General features: G+C 43.5%; 1 protein-coding gene across 1 annotated transcript in view; it reads left to right on the forward strand.

Annotated features, from left to right (window-relative positions):
- The window catches only part of RCE1 (Ras converting CAAX endopeptidase 1), a 479,525-nt gene that overhangs the window by 124,669 nt on the left and 332,277 nt on the right, over positions 1-22,579 (forward strand). The window lies entirely within an intron of this gene.

Below are 22,579 nucleotides of genomic sequence, written 5' to 3' on the forward strand. Positions count from 1 at the left end.
AAAAAAATCCAAGTGGTCGTCCTTTTTTTTTTTTTTTAACAAAACTATTAGGGGGATTTGAACCCGCCACCTCTGGATTACAAGACCGCTGCTCTAACCACTCGGCCACAACTGTACTTACTTGGATGTCCCTCCCTTACTTCCAGGTCTCTCAGCTGAGTGAAGCACAGCCAGAAAGGACGTTTTTATTATTGCGGGGTTGAATGATGTTCAAAAAAGAGCCTGCAGCATTGGAGCCTGTTTGATTTTTTTTTTTTAATAAAGCTTTGCTTAAAAAAAAAAAAAGTCCATTTTGGGTGGTCTCCCCCCCCCCCCCCCCCCCCCCCCCCCCCGCAATAATAAAAACATCCTTTTTGGCCGTGCTTCACTCAGCTGAGAGACCTGGAAGTAAGGGAGGGACATCCAAGTAAGTACAGTTGTGGCCGAGTGGTTAGAGCAGCGGTCTTGTAATCCAGAGGTGGCGGGTTCAAATCCCCCTAATAGTTTTGTTAAAAAAAGAAAAAAAGGACGACCACTTGGATTTTTTTTCCACTTTTTTAAGTTGTATGAAGTCTTTATTGAACATTTATCAATAAAGTGACGAGCACTTGAGCGGTTTTTCGGGTGTAGAACAGCCATAATGGCCGTCCATGACGAGCACTTGGCCGTTTTAGCCTCCTGATTTTTTACGTTTTAATAATTTTTTCAATCCCGCGCAGCCCCAACGAGAGGTACAGACCTCTCGTTAGATTTTCCAGCATTAAGGCAATCGAAAAAGGTTAGTGAATCTCATTAAAATAGGGTTTCTACACGATTTGCTCATCTGCATTCCGTTTTCGTTAGCTGCTACCGTCGTCGGACAAAAGTGTTTAGTGCATGCCATGGTTTACTACTTGCTCATTAATTGCTTGTTAAGGGCTCGTTAAGTTTAGTGCATCTGGCCCTGAGTTGCCTTAGCAACATGAGACCCCATAAGAGCATGTGACCAGCCAGAAATTCCTTCATGTGGCTGATAGGAAAAAGAGAGATAGCGGATGGGAAATAGTGCAGTATACCTGCAGTAAAACTTTATAGCTTATAGCTAAAAATTATAGACATACTAGTAAAAAAGGCCCGTTTCTGTTTTAAAGGAAATGGGCGCTAGCAAGGTTTTCCTCGGAGTGTGTATGTTTGAGAGAGTGTGTGTGAGAGTGACTGTGAGTGAGAGTAAATGTGCGAGTGTGTGTGTGACAGGGAGAGAGTGAGACTGGGTGCGAGTGTGTGTGTGAGAATGAGAGTATGTGCCAGGGTCCCCCCTCCCTCCCAGTTCCAGGGTCATTGTCCCCCCCCCCCAGTCTGTCTCCCAGTTGCAGGGTCCCCCCCTCCCAGTTGCAGGGGGGTCCCCCCTCCCTCCCTCCCTCCCTCCCAGTTGCAGGGTCTGTCTGTCTCCCCCTCCTTTTGTCCTCCACGTTTTAAGGCACTGTCTATCCAGTTGAAACAGCTTTAGACTTGTTTCAGATGGAACAACAATTTAAAAACGACAATGTGAAATAGCAGCTCCTAGGTTTGCATGTTTTTGAGTGTATACCAATGACGACTGCGTAGGGGACTGGAAACAGAGATTAACCAATGGGCTTCCTTGCTTACCATAGACTTGCTTTGCTCACTTCCACTCCTGTCTATTAAACGTCCTGCAGCATCTCATAGGTTTGCTTGCTTTGCGACTTCACCCGAGGCGCAGACAATCAGTGGGATTCATGACGTCATTTTGATCTACAGCACCTAGCAGACCATGGTTCCAGGCAGGGACAGAATGTTGGCGGTGAGAATTATTATATAGGATATTCCCTCTTTTTGGCTCTCAGTTAAAAGGAATAGGGAGGCAAAACCAGAGTTGAGGTATTGACAGGTTCTTCAGCAAGAAAGTGTGGTAGTGTGCGGGAGTGGAGTGTTAAGTTGAGAGGTAGACTAAATCAGAGCAGAAATATCATGAAGCATAATTTTGATAGTTAAAGGTGTAGAGAACAATTTCTTAAACATAGAAAACAGGGGAGAGAGCAAAAGACAATATGGAGACGATCTAGAAAACTAAGCAGTTCAAGAAAGAAACCTTGAAGAAAGGGAAGAAAATTAGAAAAACAGGAAGTGATAAGAGAGCACTAGGAAGAGGCAGCAATAGAAATAATAGGTATGAAATCGTTATGTAGTGTAGTAACAAGGTTTTTCATAGCATGGTGAACAGCGTATAAGCAATTAACATCAACAGTACATAAAACAACTTGTGATGTAAGGAGTTAATTCAGTAAGATTTTCTCTCCTCTCATGCCATCCTCGATCCACTTCAATCCGGTTTTCGCTCTCTTCACTCGACAGAAACAGCACTCTCTAAAGTCTGCAACGACCTGCTCCTCGCCAAATCCAGAGGCCACTATTCCATCCTCATCCTCCTCGATCTATCCGCTGCGTTTGACACTGTCAATCATGATTTACTTCTTGCCACACTGTCCTCTTTTGGGTTCCAAGGCTCTGTCCTCTCCTGGTTCTCCTCTTATCTCTCTCCCATCGCACCTTCAGGGTACACTCTCATGGATCTTCCTCCACTCCCATCCCACTATCTGTTGGAGTTCCCCAGGGATCTGTCCTTGGACCCCTTCTCTTCTCAATCTACACCTCTTCCCTAGGCTCACTGATCTCATCTCATGGTTTTCAGTATCATCTTTATGCTGATGACACCCAGCTATATCTCTCCACACCAGACATCACCGCCGAGACCCAGGCCAAGGTATCAGCCTGCTTATCTGACATTGCTGCCTGGATGTCCAACCGCCACCTGAAGCTGAACATGTCCAAAACCGAGCTCCTCGTCTTTCCACCTAAACCCACTTCTCCTCTTCCTCCACTTTCTATCTCAGTTGATAACACCCTCATCCTCCCCGTCCCATCTGCCCGCAACCTCGGAGTCATCTTCGACTCCTCCCTCTCCTTCTCTGCGCATATCCAACAGACTGCCAAGACCTGTCGCTTCTTCCTCTTCAACATCAGCAAAATTCGCCCTTTCCTCTCTGAGCACACCACACGAACTCTCGTCCACACTCTCATTACCTCTTGCCTTGACTACTGCAACTTACTCCTCACCGGCCTCCCACTTAGCCATCTATCCCCCCTTCAATCCGTTCAGAACGCTGCCGCACATCTTATATTCCGCCAGAACCGATATACTCGTATCACCCCTCTCCTCAAGTCACTTCACTGGCTTCCGATCAGATACCGCATACAATTCAAGCTTCTACTCCTTACCTACAAATGCACCCGGTCTGCGGCTCCTCACTACCTCTCTACCCTCATCTCCCCCTATGTTCCCGCCCGTAACCTCCGCTCACAGGACAAATCCCTCCTTTCAGTACCCTTCTCCACCACTGCCAACTCCAGGCTCCGCTCATTCTGCCTTGCCTCACCCTATGCCTGGAACAATCTTCCTCAACCCCTACGTCAAGCCCCCTTCCTACCCATCTTCAAATCTCTGCTTAAAACTCACCACTTCAATGCTGCCTTCGGCACCTAACCTTTCGAGAAATATAGTATGCCCTATCAGATTGACTCTACACTTGTCTTTTAGATTGTACACTTGTCTCTAGATTGTACACCTGTCTTTTAGATTGTACACTTGTCTTTAGATTGTACACCTGTCTTTTAGATTATAAGCTCCTTGAGCAGGGACTGTCCTTCCATGTTAAATTGTACAGCGCTGCATAACCCTAGTAGCGCTTTAGAAATGTTAAGTAGTAGTATTAAGAAAAATAAAATCTTTGGGGAAGTCCATAATATGTGGGTTTAAAATGTAAGCAGCTAGAAAGCAGGGTATTCAAAGTCACTTAAAATTTTGTTGATTTGATAAGTAGACAATCCTGGCATCAGAGAAATTGATGGTCAGTGTAGGTTCTGGTATTATGAAGCAGCAGTCTATACAAAGTTGCAAAGTTCACACAGGCAGAGGTTCACATTGAAAGCATCATGTTGCATCTAGAAGACTTCCACTTAGAGGGCCTCATGGTTTCCAGCAAGTTACAGTCCATATAATAGTTGTCCAATTCATTAGTAACATGGCATTAACTCAAGGGTGTTCTCAGATTTAATTCTTTGCACAGTTCAAGGTATATGTAGGCTATAATAAAAATCAATGGCCATACTGGTCTGATCAAAAAAGGATATCAGAAGTCATAAACATGTCCCTGTACAAACATTTCTACATAGATTCAGTTTACACGTCCATATTTTCAGCTCTTATTACAAATGGACTTTCTCATTTGTTTAAACATTTCTGTAACTTTAAGCATAACATTTTCCTCAATGAATGGGAGAATGCTTATAAGTTCTGCACAATTGTATTCTATACAATTGAAGACATAATTTTTAAATTTTTATCATTGGGCTATTACAAACAAGCTTCTTAAAAGCATTAGATAGGCACAGTACATTTATGGAAAATAAATTAGGAAAAAATAAAAATTACATCAGCATCCAATTGTCAACAGTGGACATTAAAGTTCTATACTTATAGTAAGAAAACATTCATATCTTGCATAACAAAGAAGATTAGGGCATCAAGTAGTTAGGAGCACAGTTTCTCCATTCATACTAAACAAAGGTCATAAAGAATACAGAAAATGGAAGAAAACATTCTAGATGTTTACAAAGAGTATCTAGAATATATATATATTATCTTGAAACATCCCTCTTGTTGCTGAAACAATATGGTGAAAGAGAAGGCAATTTAAGCAAATTGGGGCAAACTAGGCAGTTGCCTAGAAAGGCACTGTCCTTGTTCTGGGGCAGTATAAAACATTTTCTTTCAAGGTACACAAAATATCTTAACTTCTTCTTAATCCAAATATTCATCTAGATTTAGTTTTCCTGTGAGGAAATTTCTCTGGAATCTCAGTTACCTGAGGTACAGTGACATATATATATATATATGTCACTGTACCTCAGGTAACTGAGATTCCAGAGAAATTATATATATATATATCTTAAGAGTAATGAACTAAACACATTAAGTAAATCAGGATACAAATGCTACCTAGCACAAATCACATTAGCAAAACGTTTCAGCAGGACTGTGTTAAATCCTGTGTTGATGAATCTCACTTGCAAAGTACAGCTGATTCCTCAGGGGTATTGATATTAGGGAGGAATAGAATGCAAACATATGGGAACAATAAAACTGCATCACAAAGTTTAAAGTGTTAAAGTATGTAGCATGTAGACATAACAGAAAAATATAAGCAGCAACCTTACAGTAAATCTCACAGTTAATGTAAAATTTATCCTTGTATGAAAACATACTAATCAGAATCTAAAATGTGGTTGTCAAGTTTTGAATCCAATTCAAGAAAAATGAGCTTTAAAAAAAATAAAAATCCTAATGAAGCAGACAAAAGCTCTTTGACTGACCGTTACAAACATTCACATAGATGAGGCAAGAAATATAGCAGATATGTCTGTATAATCAAGATGGGGCAAAGATACCTTCCAAGTAAAAGTAGTCTTTAAGGAAAAGTTTATTCTTAAAGAAAAAGAGACCCTAATTTTCTACTGAATGTGAAAACATTACACTTTAGCTGTAACTAATGCATTAAAAATGTTGATACAAGACAGAATATAAGTTGTTAACATGCCTACGAGGGAATACAGAAAATAAATCTTTTGTTATAATGCATACACAACTAATTTGTATTCAGGAGAGAAACCTTTTATATGTTCTGATTGTATTACCCACAAAATTGGAAAAAAAATCAGAAGTGATCACTTATATTGATTGTATGTAAGGGCTAACATAAAGACAGACTAACAAATAAAAGACAAAGAATTAAGAGATCGTAAATTAGTTCATGCTATTGAAATTCAGTACTGGGCGTAACCTTTAAATTAAATATGGTGTTGATCGCTATGCACACTTACAGACCCTTCACTATTTGCAAGGACCCGCCTATCTAGGATGCATGAAGAGGGAAGCCCATCCCCTGGAGCTTTTGTGTGTAAATTTTAAGACTACACGGGGTATGATATCTTCCCTATATACACATCTGATAGCACGACACAGACCCTCTCTTATACACAGGAGGAAGTGGGCGCAAGAGTTGAACTTTGCTCTACCAGAGACAGGATGGGTGTAGCTGGAGAGAGGTATACTGAAGTCTGCACGATCAGTGGCATTGCAGGAGAATACACTCAACGTTTTTTTTACAGGTGGTATCTAACGCCTGTAAGGTTACACCATATGTACCCATCAGTGACGAGGGCATGTTGGAGGCAGTGTGGGGGAAGGGGGTGGGTACTATGGGACACATATGGTGGTCTTGCCACAAGGCACAGGCATACTGGAGGGGGATTCAATCTAGGCTCCAACAATGGGTTGGAAGGTCTGTGCAGTGGCATCCTCAGATCTTTGTACTGGGGCGGCGGCCTGCGGGATTACAGTTGAATCAATGGCTGCTGGTGCGGGGAGCCTTGCAGGCCACCTGGATTAACCTGGCAAGGAATTGGAAGACTCCGCGGGTCCCATCGCTGACTGATTGGATTACGAAAGTGAGATATATATGTGAGATGGAGAGACTGATGGCTATGAAAAGGAGAACAACCCAAATGGGAGAAAGTGTGGCTGTCTTTCTTGACTGCTTGTTCATGATAGATGATGAATGGTCTGAGAAGGGAAGGAGGGGGAAGTGGGGAGTGTAGGGTGGGGGACCATAGGGGGTAGAAGGGGGGGTAGGTACATAGGGAGGGAGGGGGGAGGGTATTAAAAATTGGATTAAAAATTGATGTATACAATGTGTCTACTGTGGGACCGATGACTTCATAAGGTACTTTATGTTTTAATCTAATATAATAAAACGCACCCTCAACGTTCATAAGGTACTTTATGTTTTAATCTAATATAATAAAACGCACCCTCAACGTTCTGAAGCCATCTGACGTCACTCCCAGGCTGAAGGGTTCGTGGATTCATGGTGTGAAGCCTTCAAGCCAGCCAGCCCTCTCTGCCCCGCCCTCGCGTCAAATGTCATGACGTCGAGGGTGGAAAAAAAACCAAACAATTCCGGCAGCGCAGCGTCAGGGAAGGAGGCGGCGCTCCCGACGTTTCTAGCCTTCCCTTCGCTGTGTTCCGCCTTTTTCTGACGTCAAGGATGACGTTAGAAGAAGGCGGAACACAGCGAAGGGAAGGCTAGACGTCGGGAGTGCCGCCTCCTTCCCTGACGCTTCGCTGCCGGAACCGCCACGGAGGTAAATTTAAAAAGAAGAAAAGAAAAAAAAAAAAAAAGAAGTTGGGGGGAGAGAAGAGGGTGGCCAGTAAAGTTGAACAATGGGAGCGGGAGGGCAGGGGAGAAACGACAGCATGGATGCGAAGGGGGGGGGCATGGATGCGAAGGGGGGGGGGGGAGAAGAGGGTGGGCCAGGCTGGGACATGGGAGAGAGAGGAGCATGGATGCGAGGGGGGTCATGGAAGGGAGAGAGGGGACTTGCTGGAAAAGGTTGAATGGAGGCGGCAGGGGACAGAGGAGCATGGATGGGCATGGATTGGGAGGGCAGGGCTCAGGGAGAGAGGGGAATTGCTGGAAAGGGATGAATGGAGGGGGCAGGGGACAGAGGAGCATGGATGGGCATGGATTGGGAGGGCAGGGCTCAGGGAGAGGGGAATTGCTGGATAGGGATGAATGGAGGGGGCAGGTGACAGAGGAGCATGGATGGGCATGGATTGGGAGGGCAGGGCTCAGGGAGAGGGGAATTGCTGGATAGGGATGAATGGAGGGGACAGATGGGCATGGATGGATATGGATTGCAGGGCAGGGCTCAGGGAGAGAGAGGAATTGCTGGATAGGGATGAATGGAGGGGGCAGGTGACAGAGGAACATGGATGGGCATGGATTGGGAGGGCAGGGCTCAGGGAGAGAGGGGAATTGCTGGAAAGGGATGAATGGAGGGGGCAGGGGACAGAGGAGCATGGATGGGCATGGATTGGGAGGGCAGGGCTCAAGGAGAGAGGGGAATTGCTGGATAGGGATGAATGGAGGGGACAGGTGACAGAGGAGCATGGATGCGCATGGATTGGGAGGGCAGGGGACAGATGGGCATGGATTGGGAGGGCAGGGCTCACACTCTCTCTCTCATATACAATGTCTTTCTGACTCTCACTCTCACACACTGTGTCTCACACTGTATCACATTCACTCTCTATGTGCCACACAGTCACTCACACACTCGCTTGGTCTCATACACTCACTCTCACAGAGAATTTGTGTCTCACACACACTCTCTCTCTCGCCCAAACACACACACTCTCTCTCACACTGTGTCTCACATACACACTTGCACACACTCTCATTCTCACACACACACTCTCTCACAAACACACTCACACCCAGACTCACTCTCTCTCTCACACACACACACACTCACACTTTCACTCTGACTCTCAAACAGTCACTCTCACATACACTCTCCCAAACACTCTCCCAAACATACACACTTCGAGGAAAACCTTGCTAGCGCCCGTTTCATTTGTGTCAGAAACAGGCTTTTTTTACTAGTATTCAATATTATGTTTGGCTCACTGGGAATATGATGTAATGAGCTGTGTTCAGTATGTTTGGTGTTATGTTCTTAAAGCTCAATAAAGACTTCTATAAATTAAAAAAAAATTAAACATGGTGTTATACACAAGTATGTATGATAAATTACCAAAACAGTGTCCTAGGGCTAGAAGTACTACTTATGTTTAATAATATGGCATAGCTACTCCAGAAGTAGGAAAAAATGTACAGTAGTACTGTTTAAATGCTCCATTGAGATTCCGTATCTCTGCAGCTGATTAGAAAACTCGGTGGAGTGCATTGAAATAATTAAAAAAAGAAAATACTTCTTTATATTCCACTGGTCTAGCTATGTCATTTTTTTTAGGACAGACGTGTACATGTTTCATTCATAGTTTCTTAAACCAAGCAGAGAAAATACCATAAATTTTTATACTGGAATGTGGACCAAATATTCCTAATTTTTTAAATATCCTGAAAATAAAACTGTACAATTCTTAGCAAGTTTATCAGGAAAACAAAATTGTTATCTAGAAATCATATACACAAAGGAAACATTGAAATAGAATGGTATCAAATAAATATTAAATTTAAGCCAGTAGAATTAAAACTGGAAAGATTAGGGTTAACATACAGGACAATTCCTGATCTCCACTGCAGTAGCTACAAACTTCAAATGCAAAACTTGGGACAATCATTAAAAATAGATTTGTATAAATTAAACTGCAATCTTCTGTCTGACCAGCAGATAGAAGTTTTAATAGACGTCATGGATCACTATTTTATTCTAGGCTGCGCATTTGATTTTCTATTCGCTAAAACAACTTATGAAATATCACAAAATATTATAGAAAAAATTTACAGGAATTAGAATTAATTGTCTTTACTCACCCACCATCACAGCATCAGACATCAGTTTCAAGTTATAACAAACTTACAAAATCTAACATCAGTACCTCTGGTAATTATAAATAATTAGACTAATTTAGATAAAGAAGAGAGAAAGAAGGAAGGAAGGAAAGAGTTTGTTCCTCATACAAAAGTCACAGAACAGAGAGCGAAGAATAAATGAAAGAAAGATTCATAGCTATAGAGAATTAGATTCTATCTGGTACGATGGTTGGGGGGGGGGGGGGGGAGCAGACCCTTTCGGGAAAAGCACAGGCCATTGGACCGATCTGAAACTCTCTCTCCAAGCCTAGTTTTTCAAAGTTCCTTTGTCTGCAGCGTGGTTTTATAGGCTGTTGTGAGCATCCACCTCTCCTCTACCCTGGACCAATCATAGGTGCTGCATATGGGCTGGAGACTTGTAATTGGGACTTTCTTATGTGCTGGAAGCTTGCAATTGGTCCTTGCCATTCCTTTTCTCAGTAACTTATTTTCATAACAGGATATACCAGGTATCTGAGTTGCCTTAGCAACATGAGACCCCATCAGAGCATGTGACTAGCCAGGAATTCCTTCATTTTTATTTTTATTTATTTATTTGTTGCATTTGTATCCCACATTTTCCCACCTCTTTGCCGGCTCAATGTGGCTTACATAGTACCATAAACAGCATTAACCGATTCCGGTATGAACAAATACAAGGTGTGAACAGTTACAAGGTGATTTCATGGTAGAATGAGGTACATGTACGCTAGAGACAATTGGGGAGAACTTAGAGATGGAGAGGAAGAATTAGGATATGTTCGTTACGGTCTTTGGTTACGTTGTGTCGCAAGTGTCCAGGTTTTTTATGTTGGGTCGATGGGATATGCCCTTCTGAACAGGTCTGTTTTTAGTGCCTTCTGGAAATTCAGGTGGTCGAGCGTAGTTTTTATTACTTTTGGTAGTGCATTCCACAGTTGTGCGCTCAAGTAGGAAAAGCTGGATACATAAGTAGATTTGTATTTGAGGCCTTTGTTGCTTGGGTAATGGAGGTTTAGGTATGATCGTGCTGATTTTGTGGTGTTTCTGATTGGCAGGTAGATGAGGTCTGTCATGTATCCCGGTACCTCGCCGTAAATGATTTTATGAACTGTCGTGCAGATTTTGAAAACGATGCGTTCCTTAATTGGAAGCCAGTGCAGTTTTTCTCGGAGTGGTTTGGCACTGTCAAAATGCGTTTTTCCAAATGTAAGCCTTGCTGCTGTGTTATGGGCGGTCTGAAGTTTCTTTATAATTTGTTCTTTGCATCCCGCATAGATACCATTACAGTAGTCTGCGTGGCTTAGTACCATGGACTGTACCAAGTTGCGAAATGTTTCCCTCTGGAAGAATGGTTTCACATGTTTGAGTTTCCACATTTAGAGAAACATTTTCTTTATGGTGGATTTGGCTTGGGTCTCAAGTGATAGGTTTCGGTCAATTGTTACTCCGAGAATTTTCAGGCTGTCTGAAATAGGGAGGGTGTATCCTGGGGTGTTGATGTTTGTGGGTTTGTATGTATTGTATTGGGATGAGATGATGAGACAGTGTGTTTTTTCTGTATTGAGTTTTAGTTGGAATGCGTTTGCCCATGAGTTCATGATGTTTAGGCTGAGCTTGATTTTGTTGGTGATTTCTGCCATATCATGTTTGTAGGGGATGTATAATGTAACGTCATCAGCGTAAATAAATGGATTAAGGCCTTGGGTGGATAAGGCTTTGGCTAGTGGGACCATCATGAGGTTGAAAAGGATCGGTGATAGTGGTGATCCTTGCGGTACTCCGCAATCTGGTTTCCAGGATGACGATTTGTGCATGATTTCACTTGGTATTTTCTGGTGGTTAGAAAGCCCTTGATCCAATTGAGAGTGTTACCACCGATTCCGAAGTAATCTAGGAGTCTTAGTAATATGTTGTGGTTAACCATGTGGAACGCACTAGACATGTGGCTGATAGGAAAAAGAGAGATGAGGGATGGGAAAGTGTGCAGTATACCTGCAGTAAAACTTTATAGCTTATAGCTAAAAATTATAGACAGCAGCAATTGCAATCAATCGACCCACATAGTGGCCTTCATTCCCTCCCAAAGGGCCTCAGCTGAGATCCCTCCCTGGTCATTAGTAGTTACTCCTCCAGCCAGTATTCCACCTAACCTGCGAGGCGGGGGTCCTCTAAAAAGCTATCATTAAGCCTCCAATATCGGACACCTCCCATCTCGTGCCAAAAACACCTCCACCCACACTGGAGCATGGTCTAACCACAATATCTTCTCAATACCCGAGCACTTATGGGAAGGATATAAACCCTTAGCCAAAAAAATGTAGTCAATTCTAGAATAGCTCAGATGCTCAGAGGAAATGAAAGTGTAATCCCTATTTTTTTATTTTATTTATTTGTTACATTTGTACCCCACAGGCTCAATGAGGCTTACATAGTACCGTAAAGACGTTCGCCAAGTCCGGTTGAGAAACAAATACAAGGTTATGTTGTGGTCGAATTAGGAAGATATGTATCAGGCATCATGAGGGTCGAAGGGAGTGGAGATTGTATATTGTCCATTACGATCAAGTGATCAAAAATAAGCATCAACAGAATCAAGTAGAGACACTTGGAAATGGCAAATTGAATCCTAGAAATGGAAGTAACATAATATAGTATCAGATATATACACAATTAAACAGAACAATCACAGAAGCATGATGTTAGAGCACAAATAACATATTACAATATGTGCATTTGCTGTGGATATCCTGATAACTAGTCTTGTTCGTGGCTCTTGGGGGCTAGGGTTGAGCCCCCTTAATGTGAAGTAGTAGCTCCAACAGAAAGTACAGTGGCAAGGACTCAGTACACTCCTTTTACTCTCAAAATTTATGGATGGGAGAAACAGATGGGAAGCTCAACTTGGCACCACTCCACCATCTGCTATTTGTAGATCTAGTCAAATGCAGAGAGATAATTAAAGATTAAAGCAAGACAATGACATTTTTGGAGCCAAAAGCCTCCTTCTTTCCTGTTAGGGAAGGCACATAAATCTTGTTCTCTTCCTCACTGTATTGAACAATACATTTTACCATCCTAAGGCAATAGGCCATCAGGCATCCATGGAACCTGTACTACTCTTTTTAATTAACAAGACACCCATCAATCAATCACATTAGCAGAACCACAATATCCACATTCAACTGAATATCCCAAAGCTATTTTGAAGAAAGAAATGTAAAATAACTGTACAACTGCCACTGCCAAATACTGACATTCAAGAAATGTACGGGCCCCTCAAGGAAACTACTGAGACATAGAAACCTTTCCAATAAGAACAAACAACAATGCTTGTTTATAAGTTATCCAGGGTAGAGGATACCTCCTGTACCTGTACGTAGCTCATCTCGTTCTACTACTACTAGAAAGGTGTGACCTAAATCAAATCAGCCACCATCCAGATATGGGTCTCCTGCCAGCTGTATACTAAATCCAACGTGGTCAAAAATATTTGGAACTTCTTCTGGTCCCCCTGGGCATATCCCTCATCCCACTGCCCAATATTACCTATCTGAGGGGCTAGTGTTAAATTAAAATCTCCTCCCACTATCAGCTCTCCCTCTTAGTGAGCGAAAATCTTCTGCAAGCACTGGTCCAGAAACTGCCTCTGCCCCTGGGAGCATAAATATTAACTAAAGTATAAACCCGCCCTGCAAAAGTGACATCAGCCAACAAGAAACGTCCCCCGGGATCTCTTTTGGTCAATTTAATTTCAGTTTGCAACGTTTTAGAGAAAAGGAAGCTCATTCCCCTTTTCCTCGGTTCTTGAACATTAGACGCCCAGAGCCGGAAGGAATACTTTCCTGAGGTCACCAACCCTTTATGTAAACATCTGAGATGAGTCTCCTGAATAAAACAAATAATCCCTCCCTCAGGCAACTCAGCTCTGAACAGAAGGCTACACTTTGCAGGTGAGTTCAAGCCTTTAACATTATAAGAAACAATTTTTACAACAGATATCCCCATTCTCCATCCCATAATACCCCCCTTCAACACAGCATCCTTCAGTATCCCCCTACCCTGTCCCCTCCCCACAATCTTGGCAGGACTACACCCATATCCTGCCTTTCCACTGTAGGAAGTAAACTCCAGAATCAATGACCCATAACTCAGTTACCCCTTCAGAGTCTCTTCCCCCCCCCCCCCCCCCCCCCCAGCATTGGTAAATGTACTCCAACTTGCATTCTTCACACACCCACCCCTCCCTGTAGAGCTGTCGGTCTCCCCCAACTCATTCATACTTGACCATTCACGCAACACCCCAAGTTTTGAACGCAGTCCTTAAATGAAACAGGCTAATTTGGTCACCATTCTGCCTCTGGTGTCAGTGGCAGCCCCCAACTCCCTGTCAGCGGTGCCTCGCCAACTGTCTCCGAAGCTCTTCCTGATGCTGGTCTGTTGCAGGTCGCTTTATTCCAATCTTCTGTAATGCATCCCAAGCCACGGTCACCGAATTAAACTTTTTCGGCACTCCATTGAGGGTTGCCAACAAATGAAAGGGGAAAGTCTGGCGATAGCGGATATGAGCCTTTATCAGCACTTGGGTGACTACTCTGAATGTACGGCGTTTTGCCAGTGTAACTGACACCAAATTCTGGAACAGCTCCACTTCTGCCCCTTTCCATTGCAGACAGCCCTGCTCTCTCGCCTTGTGCATCATTAGATCCTTATCAACGAAGGGCAAGAAGCAGGCCACAATATTGCGGGGTTTGCCTTCCACCCGCGGCCTCTGAGCTCTGTGGGTCCCATTCAATAGCTGGTAGCTCCACCTGGACCCCCTCACCAGAAGACATCAGCCATGCATGCAGCTTCTGTATAGTGGTGGGCAAGTCCTTAAACTCCCCTGTTACTGGGATGCCCCGCAGCCACACATTGTTGCACCGGGTGCAATTCTCCAAACTTTTTTACAAAAGATCCTGATGCTCCGCCACTGACTACTGAACTGTTGCTATGTTATTCTCACAATGGTCCACCCTTTCCTCTTGTTGATCAAGACCAGAGCAAAGACTTGCGAGGTCAGATTTGATCTCGCGCACCATGTCCTTTATCTGGGTTTTAACAGAAGCTGTGTCCCTTTTTTAACTTCCCGAACCAAGAATGCAAGTTCGCCACCCTCACCTCTGCAAGGGTTGTGTCTCCATCTGGTGACATGCTACCAGTAGCCTCCGAATTACCTCCTGCGTCGCTGAACTACGTGGCCCATGCACCACGTCTTTTATCTGGGTTTTAACAGAAGTATTGTCAATTTTTAACTCCCCGAAGCAAGAATGCAAGTCCAGCACCTTCACCCCTGCAAGGGTTGTGTCTCCATCTGTCGACATGCTACTAGTAGCCTTCGAAATTACCTCCTATGTTGCTGAACCATGTGGTCCATGTGCTGCTCCCTTTCCTCCCAATTTAGCTGGAATTCGGCCATCGCTGCTTTGATTTTTTATTGCCATCTGTCAGATGCTGTTATAGCTCTGCGATATGCTCTAGAAGGGATTCAGCAGAGGAGCTGCACCACTGCAGTGGAGGGAGAATTGCTGCGATTCTGCTGGAGCCCCAAAATCAAGTGGCCATCACTTTTGTTGATGTCACTTCCTCCCTGAGTCTATCCCCTTTTATTTCAACATTTTCTATTGATGACAAGGCATCTAAAATCGGACAACCTCTGGCATGAACAAAATGCCAACAAACAAACAATCACAGCATAATTCCGTCATCAACTTATTTTTGTCATTTTCTCCCCCCCCCCCCCCACCTTTCCCCCCAATCCTCCCTCCCCCCTTTGTATACATTATTATTTATATTTAACAGTTTTTATTAAGATCACATGTACCAGATTCCAATCATCAAAAGAACATGCTTATAATATTTCAACCATGTATATCTCCTTATTAACCAGGAACATTTTAGTATTTTGAATTCTTTGAGCTCCCCATCCCCTCCCTTACCCTCCCTCTCTTACCCACCCTGTCCCCATTATTATTATTTATTTATTTATTATGATTTTTTTTTGTTTTTGTTTTTTTGAAGACATGTAAGTACCAAAATGTAGCACCAGCCACCTTCATAATGTGTTAAGGATTAAACTTCTACCTTGCTGTGTTAACATAGCCAAATAAGGATTCCAGATCCTAAGAAACTGGATCTTACGTTTATAAGAGCCTCTGGCGTCCTGCGCTTCCCATGTTATTATTTGATGTATTTGATTTCTCCAATGCCAGAACTCAGGCTTATCTTGTGAAGCCCACTTTTGCAAAATACATTTCCTAGCTATCAAGCATAGCTTGCGACACAACAACACTTCTCCCGCATTAAGCCCCTTAAATGACCCCAGACAATCAAGCACCAACTGGGTAGGTGTTCCCTGTATACGACTCGGCATCATAAGGGTGAGAAAGGCCACCACTTGCCTCCAAAAACCTCTTATGACGGGATCCCCATAACCCATGATATAGAGAGTTATCAGCCATAGTACATTTCGAACAGGTGGGTGTTCCAATTCCCCCCGCCCGGAATAACTGAACTTGTGAGAAATATGCTCTATGAACGACTCTAAATGCACATTCTCGATATCCAGCCCCACTAATTAAATAGGGAATGTTCTTAAGGTGGGTTATAACATCCCAAGATGCGAGGTCCCTTCCCACATCCAATTCCCATCTTCTCTTGAGCTGGCCCAGCTCCTTCCCAGGTACCAAATCCCATAATTGCTTCTGTAAATTAGAAACAGAAGGGGCCTCCACTGATATCCCCGCAAACATAGTCTGAATTTTCTCACCCAAACAAAATTGAAGTGCTGTCTTGTCCAGAGAGTGCACATAGTGTTTCAACTGGCAGTATGCAAATATATCACCCCAGCTAATGGAATCGCGAGGAATCAGATGGTCCAAAGGTCTAGGCTCACCAAACTGGTCAACCACCGCCCCCAAGTTCCAGAGGCCCTGGGCTGCCTATCTTACAAACACTGAATTCTCCTGTCCCGGTCCAAACATAGGATTTCCCCTTATCGTTGTTAATTCCGACACCTGTGGATCACCACCCAGTTGTTTCCCCAGAAATCTCCATGCATCGCGTACGGGGCCCAACAGAACAGATTTACCCCCCTTCTGTGACAGAGACACTCTATCCCTATGCAGTAGTGAAACCAATTGATATGGCCTAAACAACTCTCTATTTCCAATGGAGTATGATATTCAGAAGAACAGATCCAATCCCGTACCTGTCTCAAATTACATGCTACGTTGTAATATTTAATATTAGGTAAACCCATTCCACCTTGTTTCCATCCTCCCAATAGTAACGGCATGCTTATTTTTGCCTTCTTATATGCCCAACAAAATTTTGTCACTAAACGGTAAAACATTTGTATATCTTTCTGAAGTAATGTTAAAGGCAAAGTTTGCATGACATATAGCCATCTGAGGAGTATTACCATGCGTATCAAACACAGCCGGCCCGACAATGGCAACGTTACAGTTCTCCAGGCCTCCAATTGCTGTTTCGTTTTTTCAAGCAGCCATTGCACATTTATTCTATATAACGCTTCTGTCCGGGGTGCTAAATTAATTCCCAAATAGCGAAATGACTCCTCCACCCATCTTAGCGGGAACTGTCCCGGCCACATGCCTCGGGTTTCCGCCGTGACAGCCAAAGCTTCCGACTTGTCATAATTCAGTTTAATCCCCGAGAATGCTCCAAATTCCGAAAATACTTCCAACAGGTCACTTAAGGATTCCCATAGGTTTGTAAGTACGACCAGTAAATCGTCGGCAAAAGCCACCACTTTAAATTCACTGTCTCCAAACCTCACCCCCTCCTAATGGGCTTGCAAGAATTAATGTCTCGGATCAAAGGGTCCATATATAATGCAAAAAGGAGGGGTGAAAGCGGGCAGCCCTGCCGAGTCCCCCGCCGAATATTGAAAGCCTCAGAGTATGTACCATTTACCCACAGCCTGACTCAAGGTGACACAGAGTGGCAATTGCCCTCACAAACCAGCCTCTGAACCCATACTTATCTATAGTAGTGAATAGAAAAGGCCACTCCACCCGATCGAACGCCTTCTTGGCGTTGAAACTAATCAGAATTGATGGGTCCCCGATAGCTTCTAGGAGTTCAAGGGATGCTAAAATGCATCTAAGGTTCCTCGTGACTGATCTCCCTTGAACGAACCCCACTTGTGCTTCATGGATGATTCCTGGGAGGACTCGTCTCAACCGATTCGCAAGTATTTTTGCGAACAATTTAACTTCTTGATTGAGAAGCGAGATGGGCCTATACGAAGTAACAACAGTGTGATCTCTTTTTGGTTTAGGCAAAACAATTATCTGGGCCATATTAAGATTTTCTGACAGATGCCAGAGTTCCACCCAGTTATTAAATGCCTTAGCTACGGGCGGCACTATTGGGTCCCTCAACAGTTTGTAAAATTCTGCTTTTAACCCATCGGGCCTGGGGCTTTACCCAACCTGCTACTACTAATTGCCCAGCTCACCTCATCTTCGCTTATAGGAGTATTCAAAAATTTACGTTCTTTCTGTTTAATACTAGGGACTAAGACATTATCCAAATAAAGCTTTTCCGTTAAGCCCACTCTCCTCTTCTGAACTATATAATTGTTGGAAAAATCTTTGAAATACCTCTCTTATCCCTTTGTGTGGAGTAAGTTCCCCCCTTCTCCTCGGATAGTTAAAATATGTCTAGGTTTATTCTTGGATGCTATCGATCTCGTCAACATTTTACCACCTTTATTCCCGTGTTTATAAAGATGAAATTTATAGTACACTTGGGATTTAACTGCTGTTTCATGTATCAAAGTATTCAAGGCTGTCTGAACAGCTATTATACTTTGCCGAACCTGGGGGGGAATGCCCACACCCAAATTGTTTACGTAGCCTCGACAGTTGTTTCTCCAAGCGCAAAATTTCCCTATCTCTAGTTTTCTTACAATGACTCACATAGCTTATGATGTCCCCCCTCAGTACCGCCTTAGCAGCCTCCCAGAATAATGTTGGCTTGTCTTTCATCCCTGCATTGTTGAGTGAATATTCCCCCCACTTCTTTACAAGAAACTCTCTAAAATGCCCATCCTTATAAAGATAACCATGGAAAGACCAGTTTGTCTTCCCCTCCCGCTGATTCCCTGGCTTCCAATTCAACCAAACCGCCACATGATCTGAGATCATGCAAGGTCCAATTTCTGCCTCTCCCACATCAGAGAAGCCCTCTCGTGAGATCAACAGATAATCAATCCTAGAGTGAGTTCCGTGCGCTCTTGACTGATGTGTGTATTCCCTGTCTAAAGGGTGTAGAACACGCCATACGTCTATAAGATCAAGTATTGAGCAAAAGTCTGGTAGGCGCCTTCCCGTCTTTAGCCCCTGTTCCCGCGGGGGATTGGATCTGTCCAGCAGGGGATCCCAATCCATGTTGAAATCTCCTCCAAGCACCATTGGACTGTTTTCTATTTTAGTTAAAACTGACACCAGTTTCTTGTAAAATTTTAAATCAAGTTGATTAGGGGCATATATACTTCCTAGAAGCACCTGTTGTCTGGCTGCCATCGCCTTACAAAAGATAAATCGGCCATCTGGATCTTTTTTAATATCAGTGAGTTGCATGGCCACCCCCTTACGAATGAGGATGGCCACACACCCCCTGCGGCCCACTGCCGCCAAAGACACACACTCCCCCACCCATCACCTCGTCAGTTTAGCATGTTCACTCTCTGTCAAGTGTGTTTCTTGCAGTAACACAATATCAGCTTTAATACGCTGCAAATAATGCAGGATTTTGGATCTCTTTATGGGGGAATGAATGCCCCCCACATTCCACGTAACTATCTTAATCATATCTCCTGTAATATATATGTTTTCCCATCAAATAATCATTGTATAGCCTAGGAGGAGCCAGCCCAGCCTCTGACCCCCCTCTATATGATCTGGTATTACTTTCCCTCACACACACATCATATTGGTGACTTATCAGAAATAATTTAGACCTAGTCTGCATATTTGGCACCCTTCTTCCATAATCCCCCCCATTAACCCCCTCTTCCCCTGTTTACTCTCCCCTCTCCCCCCCCCCCCCGTCTTCCCAAACCCTCCTCGTTCCCCGATGATCTCTCTCGTGAGATCAACTCACTTTTACGCCTCCCCCCCCATCCCAAACCTAACTGAACTGGTCCCATCCTAAAATGTTATGTGCTCCTGTTGGTTCTCACATTCATGTATCCTCCCATCCGTTACAACCTCCATTCACCGGTCCACCGTACTGTACCTTATTCTTCCCTGATTAATCCTCCCAGTGCGCTACTTATTCCTCCAAACCCTGTCCCTTAATACACCCGGTGGTAGGAAGCCCGCTACCCCCATTAATCCTAATGTCTTCCTTCCCTTAAAACTATATCATTATAAACTTGTCAAAATTCCCACCATCAAAGAGTAACCAGTTTTACTTGCTTGTAAAACCCTAAAGTTCAAATTCAAGCTTGCAATTCTGAATGTCTTCATTACTATCGCCTGCAGCTCAAGTGCTTATATAAACCTGAGAGTATTAATAACAAACTGTACAAATCTTTTCTTCTCCTGCACCTTGTCTGTCCAGCACTTTCTTGCAATCCCGCTGCAATATACAGTGGTGGAAATAAGTATTTGATCCCTTGCTGATTTTGTAAGTTTGCCCACTGACAAAGACATGAGCAGCCCATAATTGAAGGGTAGGTTATTGGTAACAGTGAGAGATAGCACATCACAAATTAAATCCGGAAAATCACATTGTGGAAAGTATATGAATTTATTTGCATTCTGCAGAGGGAAATAAGTATTTAATCCCTCTGGCAAACAAGACCTAATACTTGGTGGCAAAACCCTTGTTGGCAAGCACAGCGGTCAGACGTCTTCTGTAGTTGATGATGAGGTTTGCACACATGTCAGGAGGAATTTTGGTCCACTCCTCTTTGCAGATCATCTCTAAATCATTAAGAGTTCTGGGCTGTCGCTTGGCAACTCGCAGCTTCAGCTCCCTCCATAAGTTTTCAATGGGATTAAGGTCTGGTGACTGGCTAGGCCACTCCATGACCCTAATGTGCTTCTTCCTGAGCCACTCCTTTGTTGCCTTGGCTGTATGTTTTGGGTCATTGTCGTGCTGGAAGACCCAGCCACGACCCATTTTTAAGGCCCTGGCGGAGGGAAGGAGGTTGTCACTCAGAATTGTACGGTACATGGCCCCATCCATTCTCCCATTGATGCGGTGAAGTAGTCCTGTGCCCTTAGCAGAGAAACACCCCCAAAACATAACATTTCCACCTCCATGCTTGACAGTGGGGACGGTGTTCTTTGGGTCATAGGCAGCATTTCTCTTCCTCCAAACACGGCGAGTTGAGTTCATGCCAAAGAGCTCAATTTTTGTCTCATCTGACCACAGCACCTTCTCCCAATCACTCTCGGCATCATCCAGGTGTTCACTGGCAAACTTCAGACGGGCCGTCACATGTGCCTTCTGGAGCAGGGGGACCTTGCGGGCACTGCAGGATTGCAATCCATTATGTCGTAATGTGTTACCAATGGTTTTCGTGGTGACAGTGGTCCCAGCTGCCTTGAGATCATTGACAAGTTCCCCCCTTGTAGTTGTAGGCTGATTTCTAACCTTCCTCATGATCAAGGATACCCCACGAGGTGAGATTTTGCGTGGAGCCCCAGATCTTTGTCGATTGACAGTCATTTTGTACTTCTTCCATTTTCTTACTATGGCACCAACAGTTGTCTCCTTCTCGCCCAGCGTCTTACTGATGGTTTTGTAGCCCATTCCAGCCTTGTGCAGGTGTATGATCTTGTCCCTGACATCCTTAGACAGCTCCTTGCTCTTGGCCATTTTGTAGAGGTTAGAGTCTGACTGATTCACTGAGTCTGTGGACAGGTGTCTTTCATACAGGTGACCATTGCCGACAGCTGTCTGTCATGCAGGTAACGAGTTGATTTGGAGCATCTACCTGGTCTGTAGGGGCCAGATCTCTTACTGGTTGGTGGGGGATCAAATACTTATTTCCCTCTGCAGAATGCAAATAAATTCATATACTTTCCACAATGTGATTTTCCGGATTTAATTTGTGATGTGCTATCTCTCACTGTTACCAATAACCTACCCTTCAATTATGGGCTGCTCATGTCTTTGTCAGTGGGCAAACTTACAAAATCAGCAAGGGATGAAATACTTATTTCCACCACTGTATATATAGTGAGGGATGTCCATAAAGGACGTCCATAGGCACAGCTCGTCTTTTTTTAAAAATATTTATAGTGAAGGACATCCATAAAGGATGTCCCTGACGAGCACTTTTTTCCCTGATTTTTTTTTTTTGTAACATTTATAGACGTTTTTCAATCCCGCGCAGCCCCAACGACAGGTATAGACCTCTCGTTAGATTTTCCAGCGTTAAGGCAATTGGAAAAGGTTAGTGCATCTCATTACAATAGGGTTTTTACACAATTTGCTCATCTGCATTCCATTTTCGTTAGCTGCTACCGTCGTCGGAAAAAGTCTCGGAGAAGCCTTTAGTGCATGCCAGGATTTACTACTTGCTCGTTAAAGGCTCGTTAAGTTTAGTGTATCTGGCCCTGAATCATAGAAGACTAAGCTAGGTCCTGCTGTGCCTTCTAGAGGCTATCTGTTAACATTGTAGGCTGTGGCAGAAAGTTCAAGTTAACTCAGTCATCAGATTGCCCTTAATAACCTTTGCAAGTATTGTACTTTCTTCACACCTTAATTAACACCTAATTCAGGTCAGTGTAGTGCTTCCTCTCCAGTAGCCAAAGAACAGAAAAAAACTTGTCTTATAGAACAAAATTTGAGCCTTGCTACTATTCTTTTTAATGTTCTTTAGCTGTAAAGTTTCTTCCTCTAGAAAACATTATTTAAAACTTTGGGAATAGCATTGTACTCTATGGAAACTAGTTAATGTTTGATTCTCTCTATATATTTTTTTCCTTTAGGACTGAACTAGGCCCTGCTATGCCTGCTAGTGGCTATCTGTTAATGCTGTGGTACAAAGTTCAAGTTTTGAAACTAGGGGGAAAAGGGTATGGAGACTAGTTGAC

The sequence above is a fragment of the Microcaecilia unicolor genome, chromosome 11 (genome assembly GCF_901765095.1).
Source record: "Microcaecilia unicolor chromosome 11, aMicUni1.1, whole genome shotgun sequence".
Taxonomy (NCBI): domain Eukaryota; kingdom Metazoa; phylum Chordata; class Amphibia; order Gymnophiona; family Siphonopidae; genus Microcaecilia; species Microcaecilia unicolor.